At 38.9% G+C, this 11302-nt stretch overlaps 1 pseudogene; it reads right to left on the reverse strand.

The window, feature by feature from the left end:
- Positions 1–2030: 2030 nt before the first annotated feature.
- On the reverse strand, positions 2031–3120 carry LOC102841412 (annotated as a pseudogene).
- Positions 3121–11302: the final 8182 nt, after the last annotated feature.

Genomic DNA, 11302 nt, shown 5'->3' on the forward strand with positions numbered 1-11302 from the left:
ATACACTTAGTGAAATGCTCTGTGAATTCATTGCTGCTTTTTAGGGAAGCACTGACTGTAGAAAGGCAGTACACTCTTGCCCTAGTTACAGAAAAGCATGGTTTCCCCAAGTTATTGTCTAACTTAAAATGCAGTTTTTATTGTCAAATGTAACTTTCAGGTAGATATGCATATAAGAACGAACACTTTCTCAAGGTAAAATGAAGAGTGTAATAAGCTTGCATATTAGTAAATACCGTTTTACCCACTGAAATGTCAAGGATAAATTTGAAGTTTTCCACAATCCAAATGTCCTTGAAAACTTCATCTGCAGCTGATTGCCAAGAGCCAACCAATGCAAAGCAAACAATGCTTGAAGATCATAATTATTGAAAGCATCCCAAACTCAAGTGATCCCAGTTTAAATAAGGTTTTCCTCGATCAAAACTTATGTCTTCCCCCAACCCCATCCCACCCTGACCTGATCCCCGACTCAAGAGAAGAAATAGAATAGTCTAAGACCAGGGTGGGTAACCTTTTTTCTGCCAAAATTTATAACATCATTCACAGGCCATACAGGATTATCAACTTAAAAATTAGCATGCTATATTTGGTCAGGCATTTAATTTTAATTCACCCCTGTGTGATGGCTGGAACTACAGTTGCGTTGGCAGGACCAGACCAAATTATTTTGAGGGCCTTATATGGCCCGCGTGCTGGGCATTTCCCACTTCTGGTCTAAGATATTTAGGTCATGAGTGTGGCTGGTTTTGTCCCTCTTTTTAACTAGGCCAAGTTCAAGGTCATCTCTGTTAGAACCACATTTTCAGCTTTCAAAATGGCATTGCAAATTTTTTATGGCAAAAGTTTATTATATATGAAGTATGTATTATTTGCAATAAAGCTATTTGTTCTATAAAATAAAATATAATATCCTCTATTTTTCAGAAAAGAAAATTGGATTTTTTAAAATGTTAAAAGGAGGCAAAGAGAGTCTTTCAAAAGATTTAGCTAGTAAATATTAGAAGAAATTGATAAAGTATTTAAAATAGTTTGCTGTATGTTCTCCATATATTAATAAATGAAAATATATAACTATATCTATGGGATAGGCCCCAAAGTCTCTGCCCTGGCATAAAGAGTTAAGTAGTTAGACACTAGCTAAAATCTCGGTAGTTCAAATCCTCCCAGAAGCACCTTGAAATAAAGGCCTGGCAGTCTACGTTCAACAAATCAGTCATTGAAAACCTAGTGGAACACAGGTCTCCTCTTACACACAAGGGGTCACCATGAGTGTGAATTAATCCATGACAACTAGCTTAGTTTTTATGATAGAACAGGATCAATATGTTGACTTTTGCTTTTCTTTCTATTATACTTTCTACAGCTGTTCTCCATGTAAATGTATTGTGTGTCTTTTTTTTTATGTGTATCTGTGTGTATTTCTAGGACACCATCCCTTCCCTATCTTTAAAAAACACATTTTTTCCTTTCAGATTGTAACTCTTTCTTATAGAGCAGAGGTTGGCAAACTATGGCTGTTGGGACAAATGTGGCCCAACACCTGTATTTTTTTTTTTTTCTCTTTCTTCTGTGACTTTAATGGGAGCATTGCTATTCATTTTATTGAATTCTCTTTTATAAGCACCAAATCCTAATAACCTAAGTCAATTTTCTGAACAGAACTTCCCTCAGGAACAATATAATGATGCTCGTTCCTCTGAACATCCACATGGAAGGTCTACCAAAAGCAAAATGAAAACGGAAGCGGGGGTGGGGGGCAAACAGCCCACACAGAAATACAGAGTAACAAAAATCACATTCTAGGGGTTCAGTGCACGAAGCAGCCTCAATTGTGCTGCTGGATCATCCTTAGGCTGACTGTCAAAAAAAAAAGAGAGAAAGAAAATACACACACCCTAGTGCATCAAAATATACATTTTCCATTTGCTTTTTTTAAAATTAAAATTAATTTTTAAAAAACCCTTAAGGAATTCATAATCAATTACCTGCCTCGTTCTGATGCCATCTATGATCAGTGACATTCATCTTCAAGGCTTAGTCTTCCACACAGTGTAAAATACCCACAATTCCAGGTATAAAGGGATACAGATGATCTCCTTGGAGAAATCCACAAGATAATACGGGCGCCCAAGCTGTTCTTCATAGAGCGACAAGGCTTGTGTCAAATTGTCACAGTTCCCTTGTGTAAAATATCTCCCTTCCTGTTTCAGTACTTTCAATGAGAGGTCAAGAATCAGTCTGAGAAACTCCCATGTGGAATCTTCCTCTGGAGACGCAGAGATGGGGACAGCTGTCAAATCATTAATCACATAATCAAACTTCCTCCCTTCTTTGGCATACCTCTTCAGTACTGGAATGTAGTCTTCTATTAGAACCTGATAGCATTCTCCTTTAAGATTGTCTAAGACTTCGCCACATGTTTTTCACATCTATTTCTTACACCCATCAATCATCATTTGGTCAATCTCTACCATAGTGACCAACTTTGGTTTCCATTTGACTATTTCACATAATATGCCCCCATCTCCGTCTCCAAGGATCAGTACGTCTTTGCCAGTGTAATCTTCTTTTCCACTGCCCATGATGGCCCGGGTATATGACATATCACTCTCTGCCAAATTGACATCCCCACTGAGGATGAGAATATTTCCAAATTGCTTTGAGTGTAGAATTTTAATGTTCTGGTGAATCTTCAACATATACCACTTCATCGATGTCATACTTCACCAAGTGTCCATCAGCAGTGGGCCAATATCTGTCGATGGTCCCTCCTCGAACTATGGGTAGTAAGCACTTCACCCTTGTACTGTCCTGACTCAGTTCTTTCATTCTTTCTTCCACTTTGTTCAAAAGACTGTCCATTTCTCTGTTGCCTTGCACATCACTGTCGTAACTCTGAAAGTCCAGCAACACCAATCCATGGGGGTAAATTCTCAAATTGGCAAAGCTGCTGTTTTTGTTGGTGCAGGTTGCTAAGTGGCCAAGGTCCTGCCAGGTATGCACCGACTCCATCATTTCCTGCTCCTGGAAAATGGACTGGAGGCCTTTCAGAATGGTCTCGCCATCAGCTTTGGCGCTGAGAATGAAGTCCAGGGTTCTGTGCTGTGTTGCTACCATAGTGTGGCGAGGCACAGGGCCATGCCTGGGAGGCAGCGGCGGGCGGTGGGAGGGGCCGCCGTGAGCGGTCCACCAACAACTGTTTTTGTAAATAGGATTTTATTAGAACATACTCATATCTATTCATTTGCATATTGGCTCTGACAGCTTTGCATTACAAAATCAGAACTGAATAGATGTCACAGACACTATCTGATATGACCTACAAAGCTCTAACTATGTACTATCTGGCCCTGTAAAAATTATTGGCCACTGATGTAGGCAATAATATACTTTCTATTTTTTTCCTGTTGTTGATTTACGTTTTCCAAGGCAAGTTAAGTACAACACATGTTCCATGGAGACAGTTCATAAAAAAAAGTTCCCCTGTTGTCTTAGGCTGGGTTATCTAGAGAAGCAGAACCAGTGAAATTTATTTATGCTCTGGTAGCATAGTAGTTATGAGTCGGGCCGCAGTTTGAATCTACCAGACATTTCATAGGAGAAAGGTGAGGCTTTCTGCTCCCATAAAGATTTACAGCTTTGGAAACCCTATGCAGGGTTGCTATTAGTCAGAACCGACTCCATAACCCACCACTACCACTACCATATTTATATATGTGGCTACAAAGAAATTTATCTCAAGGAAGTGGCTCACTCAAATTTGTTGTTGTTGTTGTTAAATGCCATTGAGTCGATTCCAACCCATAGCAACCCCGTATAGGGTTTCCAAGGAGCAGTTGGTGAGCTTGAACCACCGAACTTGCAGTTCAGATGACTTTGTAGTCTGACACATTAGCCCATAACGTCACACCAGGATTCCAAATTAGAGGCTGGCATATCCCTAGTTGATGGGTCAGACAAACCCAAGATCAGCTGATTGGACAGCTGCCTGTTGGCTTACAGACTGTGAAGGCTAACATGTTCCAAGACAGGCAGGTAATACGTCAGGCTGCTGGCTCAAGTGCAAAAAAAAATCAAAGGTCAGGTGACCATGGATCAGATGCAGGATCAAGATTATGCCAACAAAAACAAAAACAAAAAACCTAGAGAAATTTGCCAGAATGTCCATATATATTACATGCAGAACACATCCCTGAGGAAGCTCCCTTTCAACTGATTGGCTACTCGTAGCAGATGTCATCATGGAAGTGATTACTATCATATCTCATCAGTACATAACTGCCAAACTATATAACTGCCAAACAAGGGACTTGTACTCTAGCAAAGTTGACACACAACCCTATCATGTCTGGCATATACATTTGGGAAATTCTGTACACTGAAATTCTGACTACTTTTGTGCTTTAGAAAATGCCATAGTATATGAGGAGCTTTGACAAGTCCTGTAGAAAAGAAATATGTTGAAACAACTTTAGCTCAGTGGTTGGAAAGGTGGTTAATCATAGCTTTCCTCACAAACCTTTTAAGCATTAACCACTGCCCCCAGGAAATGGTGTTCCACAAACCAGTCTTTAGAAAATTCTAGTAAAGTGCTATATTCTTTAACATTAATAAATAGATTATTATTCAATTTTTTTCTGTAAATCTGGAACACCACCAAAAAAAAAAAAAAAAAGCCTCTCTGTCCTTCTTCTAGATGCTGTAATGAGGAGTACTGGTGGGGCGGTATAGAATAAACACTGGACTACTAACCACAAGGTCAGTGGTTCAAGCCCACACCATTCGCTTCTTGGAAACCCTATATTCACAGGGTCATTATGAGTCGGAAATGATTTGACGGAAATTAACAACAACGGGGAGGGTAAAAAGAAAATGGGAAGGATCACTAGAAAGAATATTAAATGATTTTAAAATGGTGAAGTTCATATACTGATTTAAATATATCAGCCTCATCCCTCCAAGTGGCCATGACCTAGATTCAAGAGGTGAGAGGCACAGCTATTTAAGCCTGATACTCTTAATACTTAGATAGTATCAGACATCTCTACCAGGGGCATGTAAATATGCTCATGTAATGATAAGATTAAATATATTCACTGTCATGGCGACTTGCTCTGAGAAAATATAAAGGTCTGTGCTTGCAAAAGTGATGGCGAAAGTGATAGAAGAGCTGAAAAACAAACAGTGTAAGAAAAAGTTCAAGCAACTAGAGTCTCTTATCTTCAAAGATGAGAAAACAGAGTGATTTACTGAGAGACTTTAAGAACAGGGATTATTATTATTTGTGGCCACCAATCCCAGTGAAGATTTCTAAAAGATAAATTTTATTCATTTATTCTCTCTTAGACACTGGCATACAACCACAAAGAAGATGCTATTCCTCCTTTGATGTGAGTAACAGGCAGAAACACATGGCATTAACATGAGAGGATGCACTGGGATAGAAGAATGCATGGGGTGCTCTGGAAGTGCTGATAAGGAGGTACCTGGTTAGAGATGTAATAAAGTGGAGTGTGGGCATTAGTGAAGTTTCCATAGAGAAGCTGCCTGCCAGTCTTTCGTAAAAGGAAGAACTACTTCCGTATATTGAAAGAGGTTGCCTTAAGGTCTTCCTTATAAGTTCCTTGTTAGATGCATCTGAAAGAGGTGCTCATTCTTAAAAGCAACTTATGCCTTCAATTAAATTACAGGTTGTATGAGAGCTAGAGTCTTTATAGTTGTGGTTGTCATTTTCCTTTTGCTTTCCACTGTATCTAACAGCTTAGCAGTAGGACTCCTGCTAGGATGGAGTAAGAGGGCATTTTACCTTGGTTCCTGTACTTTGAAGGCCTGCTCTAGTCCATTACCTAGGGGTGAGAGTTCCACTTGGAGTGCAGCTCCCTCACCTTCTTTCTGGACCACATGTCAGCTTCCAAGGCATGTGTGAGCCTCTTCCTTGGTTCTGTCCATTTAAAGGTGTACATTCTGCTGGTGTATGCCATTCTGAGGATTGGCTAAGGGCCAGCTTTATGTTGAGGGGATATGTGGGTAGAGGATGGAGGTTGGCCATGTGGACTGGGTGTCCACATGCCTGTGTATGTAGCTCCTGTGGGACAGAGTTAAGGCCAAGGGAAGAGAAAAGTTCCAGGCTGGGACTGTCTCTACTACTCAAGGTAGAAGGATAGAACATGTATTATTTAATTCTCTGCTAGATTGACGTAATTTTCTCTAGGTCCCACAAATTTTAGGTGCAGGTTGACCTAGCAGAGTGTCTTAAGTAATATTAAAAAAACAAAAACAAAACCCACTGCCGCTGAGTTGATTCTGACTCAGAATAATCCTATAGGACAAAGTAGAACTGATCCATAGGGTTTCTGAGATTGTAAATCTTTACTGGAGCTGATAGCCTCATCTTTTGCCCATACAGTGACTGGTAGGTTTCACCCCACCATCCTTGTGGTTAGTAATCCAGTGCATAACCCACTGCACAATCGGGGCTCCTTCTTATTTAATATATTGTTGTTGTGAGGTGCCGTCGAGTTGGTTCCGACTCACAGAGACCCTATGCACAACAAAATGAAACTGCCCTGTCCTGTGCCATCCTCATAATTGTTATGTTTGAGCCTAATGTTGCTGCCACTGTGTCAGTGCATCTCATTGGGGGTCTTCCTCTTTTATGCTGAACCTCCACTTTACCAAGTATGATGTCCTTTGCCAGGGACATATAGGGAGTTAAAATATATTTGTGAATTGATTGATAATTTAAAAACTATTTAATATGCTAAAATTTTATCATTATAATATTTATTATATAATTTCACACATAACTAAGGAGTTTTTTCAACTACTGCAATGAAGATTTGTTCATAGATTTATTACATGTGTAATTCCTGAGTGGCACTAGTGGTTAAGTGCTCGAATAACTGAAATGTGGGTGGTTCAAACCCACCTAGAGGTATCTCAGAAGAAAGGCCTGGCAATTTGCTTCTGAAAGGTCATAACCTTAAAATCCTATGGGGTGCAGTTACAGTCTGCAGCCTGTGGGGTTGCCAGGGGTTGGAATCAACTCAGTAATACTGAGTGGTTAGTATCAGCCATTAGTTTTCATTAAAATCAATGAGGATGCTTATATAACATGCAGTAGGAAAGTACTTCAAGTTTCTTGGCACCTAACTCAGATGTCTAAATAACTACCAAGAGATTATTTCTCCTACTATATGGCACCAGGCATTAGCTTGACGCTCTGTTCCCCAGTTTATGTGTTGTGTCCTTTGGCATTGGAATTGCATGACTATATCTGTATTCTGCTGTTTTCCTGATTTAGCAGTGGCTCTGTTTGAATTCTCCCCCTGGGAGAAGAGTGTTTGGTGGTTGTTCTTGGGGAAGTATGAATCTAAACATACTCCATGGTAGGAACCCAAGTCCCAAAGACCAACCTATGTGCCCTATGTGTAAACACACACACCTGGGCTTCTGTTAATGGAGGATGTTAGTCAGAGGGCTTTTGCATCTGTCTGTCAAGACTGAGGGGCAATCAAGAGCATTTTGTTCTGTACATTTTTTAAAAACTTGATCTGCAAAATATGTGGATTACTTATACACTGTATTTAGCAATATTTCACCTTCTCCTAAAGACTCTCAATTGAGACATTGTGCATACACAGTAATCCAAAGTCGCATGATTCTATTTCAAAGTAGAGCTTTGCACTTCAGCTAACTTGCAGAAAGGAGCATTTATAGATAAAGCAATCTTCTTTACACTAATTTTCTGTATGGTAATGTTACCCAGGTGGCTCAAAAAAGTTAACATACCTCCCTAAGTGTCCAACTTAACTACTACAGAGTAGCTGAAGAACTGGGGAGTAAGAGTTCAGTATTAGTTAAGTCAGCATTTCTGCAGCAGATAATACATCCTTACTAATGCAAGTCCTACAATGCCAATTAGTCTTTCTGTACAAAGAATTTATAGCTTAGAGTATGATCAGGCTGACTTACTACTTCCACATTCGGTTTTTAAGCTTTTTATTTGCTGTTGTTGTTAAATGCCATCAAGTCTGTTCTGAATCATAGCGACCCTGTCTAGTGTTTCCAAGGAGTAGCTGGTGAGTTTGAACTGCCAACTTTGCAGTTCAAACCAATCTTGTGTTCTAGTGCATCACCCTGCAGTGCCACACCAGGAATTTATGTTTCATAGACCCAATTGTTTGGTCCTGAAAAAGTAACTGCATTAGGTCACATGTGCATATCTTGTCTGTCTGATCTAGATTGATTTGCAAATTATGGTTCTTGTCTGTGATTGCACACTACAGCTGTCATCTCAGCTGATGTAACTGTAGCATTGACAGTGCAAAAAAAGTAAATAACCCACCTCCTGGATTGCTCAAAGTAGGGTCAGTGTCCTACCTTTCTCCTAATTTCCTTGGAAACTTGTTTAGCATTTAAAATAGTAGTATTCCTACAAAAGAAGTTATGGAAACATCAGAAAAGAATAAAATAATAAAACCAATTAACTAATAGAAAGTGGTTGTGGGTGGGGTGGGACCTAACTGAACCTGGGACAAGGTAGAAGGAATGATTTTTTTCTTTAACTTTTTACATTTAAAAAATATTCTTCCCGGAGAAGCAGTTATGCCTGAGATGGAGGCTGAGACGATGATGTGGAGAGATGGAGCTTTTGGGAACTTGAGACACAGAGAGGGAGAGGGGCTGTGTGCTGATGACCAGGGGCATGCTTGCAGTGTATACCCTTTGGATGGGATTATAACCATAGCGATGAAATGATATACTATAGGATGAATATAAAACTAATGTTCTCCCATGTAAACTATCACATAATTCACAATAAAACATTTTTAAAAATACTATAGCTTGGGTCAGGTGCATCTGAGTCCTCAAACTGACGTCTTTGCTCTTGAACACGTTAAAGAGTTCTTGTGTAGTAGATTGCTTAATGCAATAAATTTATCATTTGATTTCCATATATTTATATTCTTGTACTTGTAACTCTATAGCATATTAGAAATGAAATTCAAAAATTAAGGAAAAAGCAGCCAATCCAATAGAAAAATGGGCAAAAGACCTTGAACAGACACTTCACACACAAAAAATAATCCAAATGGGCAACTTCGTTGGTCCTCAGGGAAACACATATTAAAACCAAAGTAAGGTATTACATCTCAATCAGAATGGTTAAGTAAAAAGAAAATGCCATGCATTGGCGAGGATATAGACCAACTAGATTTTTCATACATGGCAGATGGAGTTGTGAAATGGTCCCACCATTTTAAAAAATTGTTTGGCAGGATCTCTGAAAATAAATATATGCATACCAGATGGCTCAGAAATTCCACTTGTTGGTAAAATGCCTAAAAGAAATTGTGTACTTGTGCATGGAAGACATGTACTAGAAAAGTCTGTAACTATGAGAATGAAAGAATGAATCTCATTAATGTCGTGGTGGGATAACCTGCATGCTAATTCCATGGCTGTGTTCAGCTAGTAAAGATATGTTGAGTTTTGATATGTGTAATTCTCTACATACAAATTATACTTGAAACACAGTGACACCTTAGAACAGCATGATCTAGGATCTAAGGAGTTACTCCAGTTCTGGTATAGTGAATTTGTCAAATCAGTCCCCATTTTCCAAAGTTACAGAACACATAGTTATGGGCTATGACAAATATTACTTTCTTTTGGATTACTAACAATAATTCAGGATCCAGTCAGAACTCAATAAACTGTGAGCATGATTTCACAGGATTGTGGCAAAGTTGCTTCTAGAAATCATGAACATAAGGGCACAGATTTTTTTGCTCAGTTTTCATCACACACTGAAATGATCCCCTTTAGACTGGTTTTGAAAAGCAAACTTAAAAAAATGGAAAAGTGGGAGAGGGGTTCAGCTTGCCAAAATTGAGTCATCAATTTTAAAAGGTCACAATTTTGGAGCTGACTGTATGTAAGAAGTGAAAAAGAGAGAAACGTAAGTGTCAACCTTGTTGAGACTTGCACTAATACCCAAGACCACTTGAAAATGTCTGCATTATCAGCAGATACACTGCAGCTCATGAACTGCATCCCTAAAGGCTTTACTCATACCTTGGCCTGCTCAGGAAGAAATAATGGCTTGTCTATTTCATATGTATTATGCTCAGCCTACCACACCAAAAGCAAAAGGGAGACTGTCAGTTCACTGGGAGACAGAGAATATCTTTTTCTCGCTTTCATTGTTTCCAACATTGTGTTTCCCAATGAATAAGCAGTTGGGGCAGAAATGTTGACAGAAACATAATTAAGAGGTCAGAGGTTTGACAGGATTGACAAAACACTACCCTGCAGTGTCCAATATGATAGCTACTAGCTACATGTGGCTATTTAAATATAAATTAAATAAAATGAAAAAAATTATGTTATCAGTAGCCACATATAGTTTACCTTATTGGACAGTTCAGATTATAGAATATTTTATTCTGCAGAAGATTCTACTTGATAACACTGCCCTAAGCCAGAGTTCAAAAAACTAAGTTCCATAGGTTAAATCCTACCATATATATATATATATATAAACTTTTTATTGTGAATTGAGTGAAGGTTAATGGATAAAATCATCAGCTTTACATTCAACAAATTATATGCTTTGTTTCATCTCAGCGATTACAGTCCCTTCCATGAAACAACAGCTATCCTACTTCCTCCCTGTAGCTTCCCTTTTACAACTTATATTGCACAGATGAACAAAGCAAAAATATTTGATGTGCCCACAGGCACACAGCCTTACTCAGTCCATGGGCCAAGAGCCAGCAGCTGCTCTATCTTTCCGTGTCACTGCCTCTGCCACCCTCTCTACTTTTGCCACTTTTCTAGGCAGGATCTCACACTCCACTCATGCTCTTCCTTCTTGATGGTCCTAGGATTGTTTCTTTCTGAAATGAAAGATTAACCCTTTTAGTTACAAATCTTCTACAATTACAGTTGTGACTATCATAGTTAACCCTGCTAACAATTACAGTTGAATCATAAAATCCTATTAGCATCATCCCCTATTCACTTTCATCAGATCCATCTGGAGAGGAGGAAAACCATTCAGTGAGGATCTACCTTATCCCCTTCATTCTGAAATCAAGCATACTCATGAAAGCTTGTAAGCCAGCCACTTCATGCCTTTGTATCCCCCGATTTTCTATAACAAATGTCTAAATCACCGATTCCTTTTCAACTCAGTACACTGAGGAATCAAGCTTGTTCCTTGATATGAAGAATCCTCCATTCTGGTTGAAATTTGAGAAACTGCATCCATAAACAAAGTCCAATTCATCAC

Source organism: Chrysochloris asiatica, unplaced genomic scaffold (assembly GCF_000296735.1).
Source record: "Chrysochloris asiatica unplaced genomic scaffold, ChrAsi1.0 scaffold00018, whole genome shotgun sequence".
NCBI lineage: Eukaryota > Metazoa > Chordata > Mammalia > Afrosoricida > Chrysochloridae > Chrysochloris > Chrysochloris asiatica.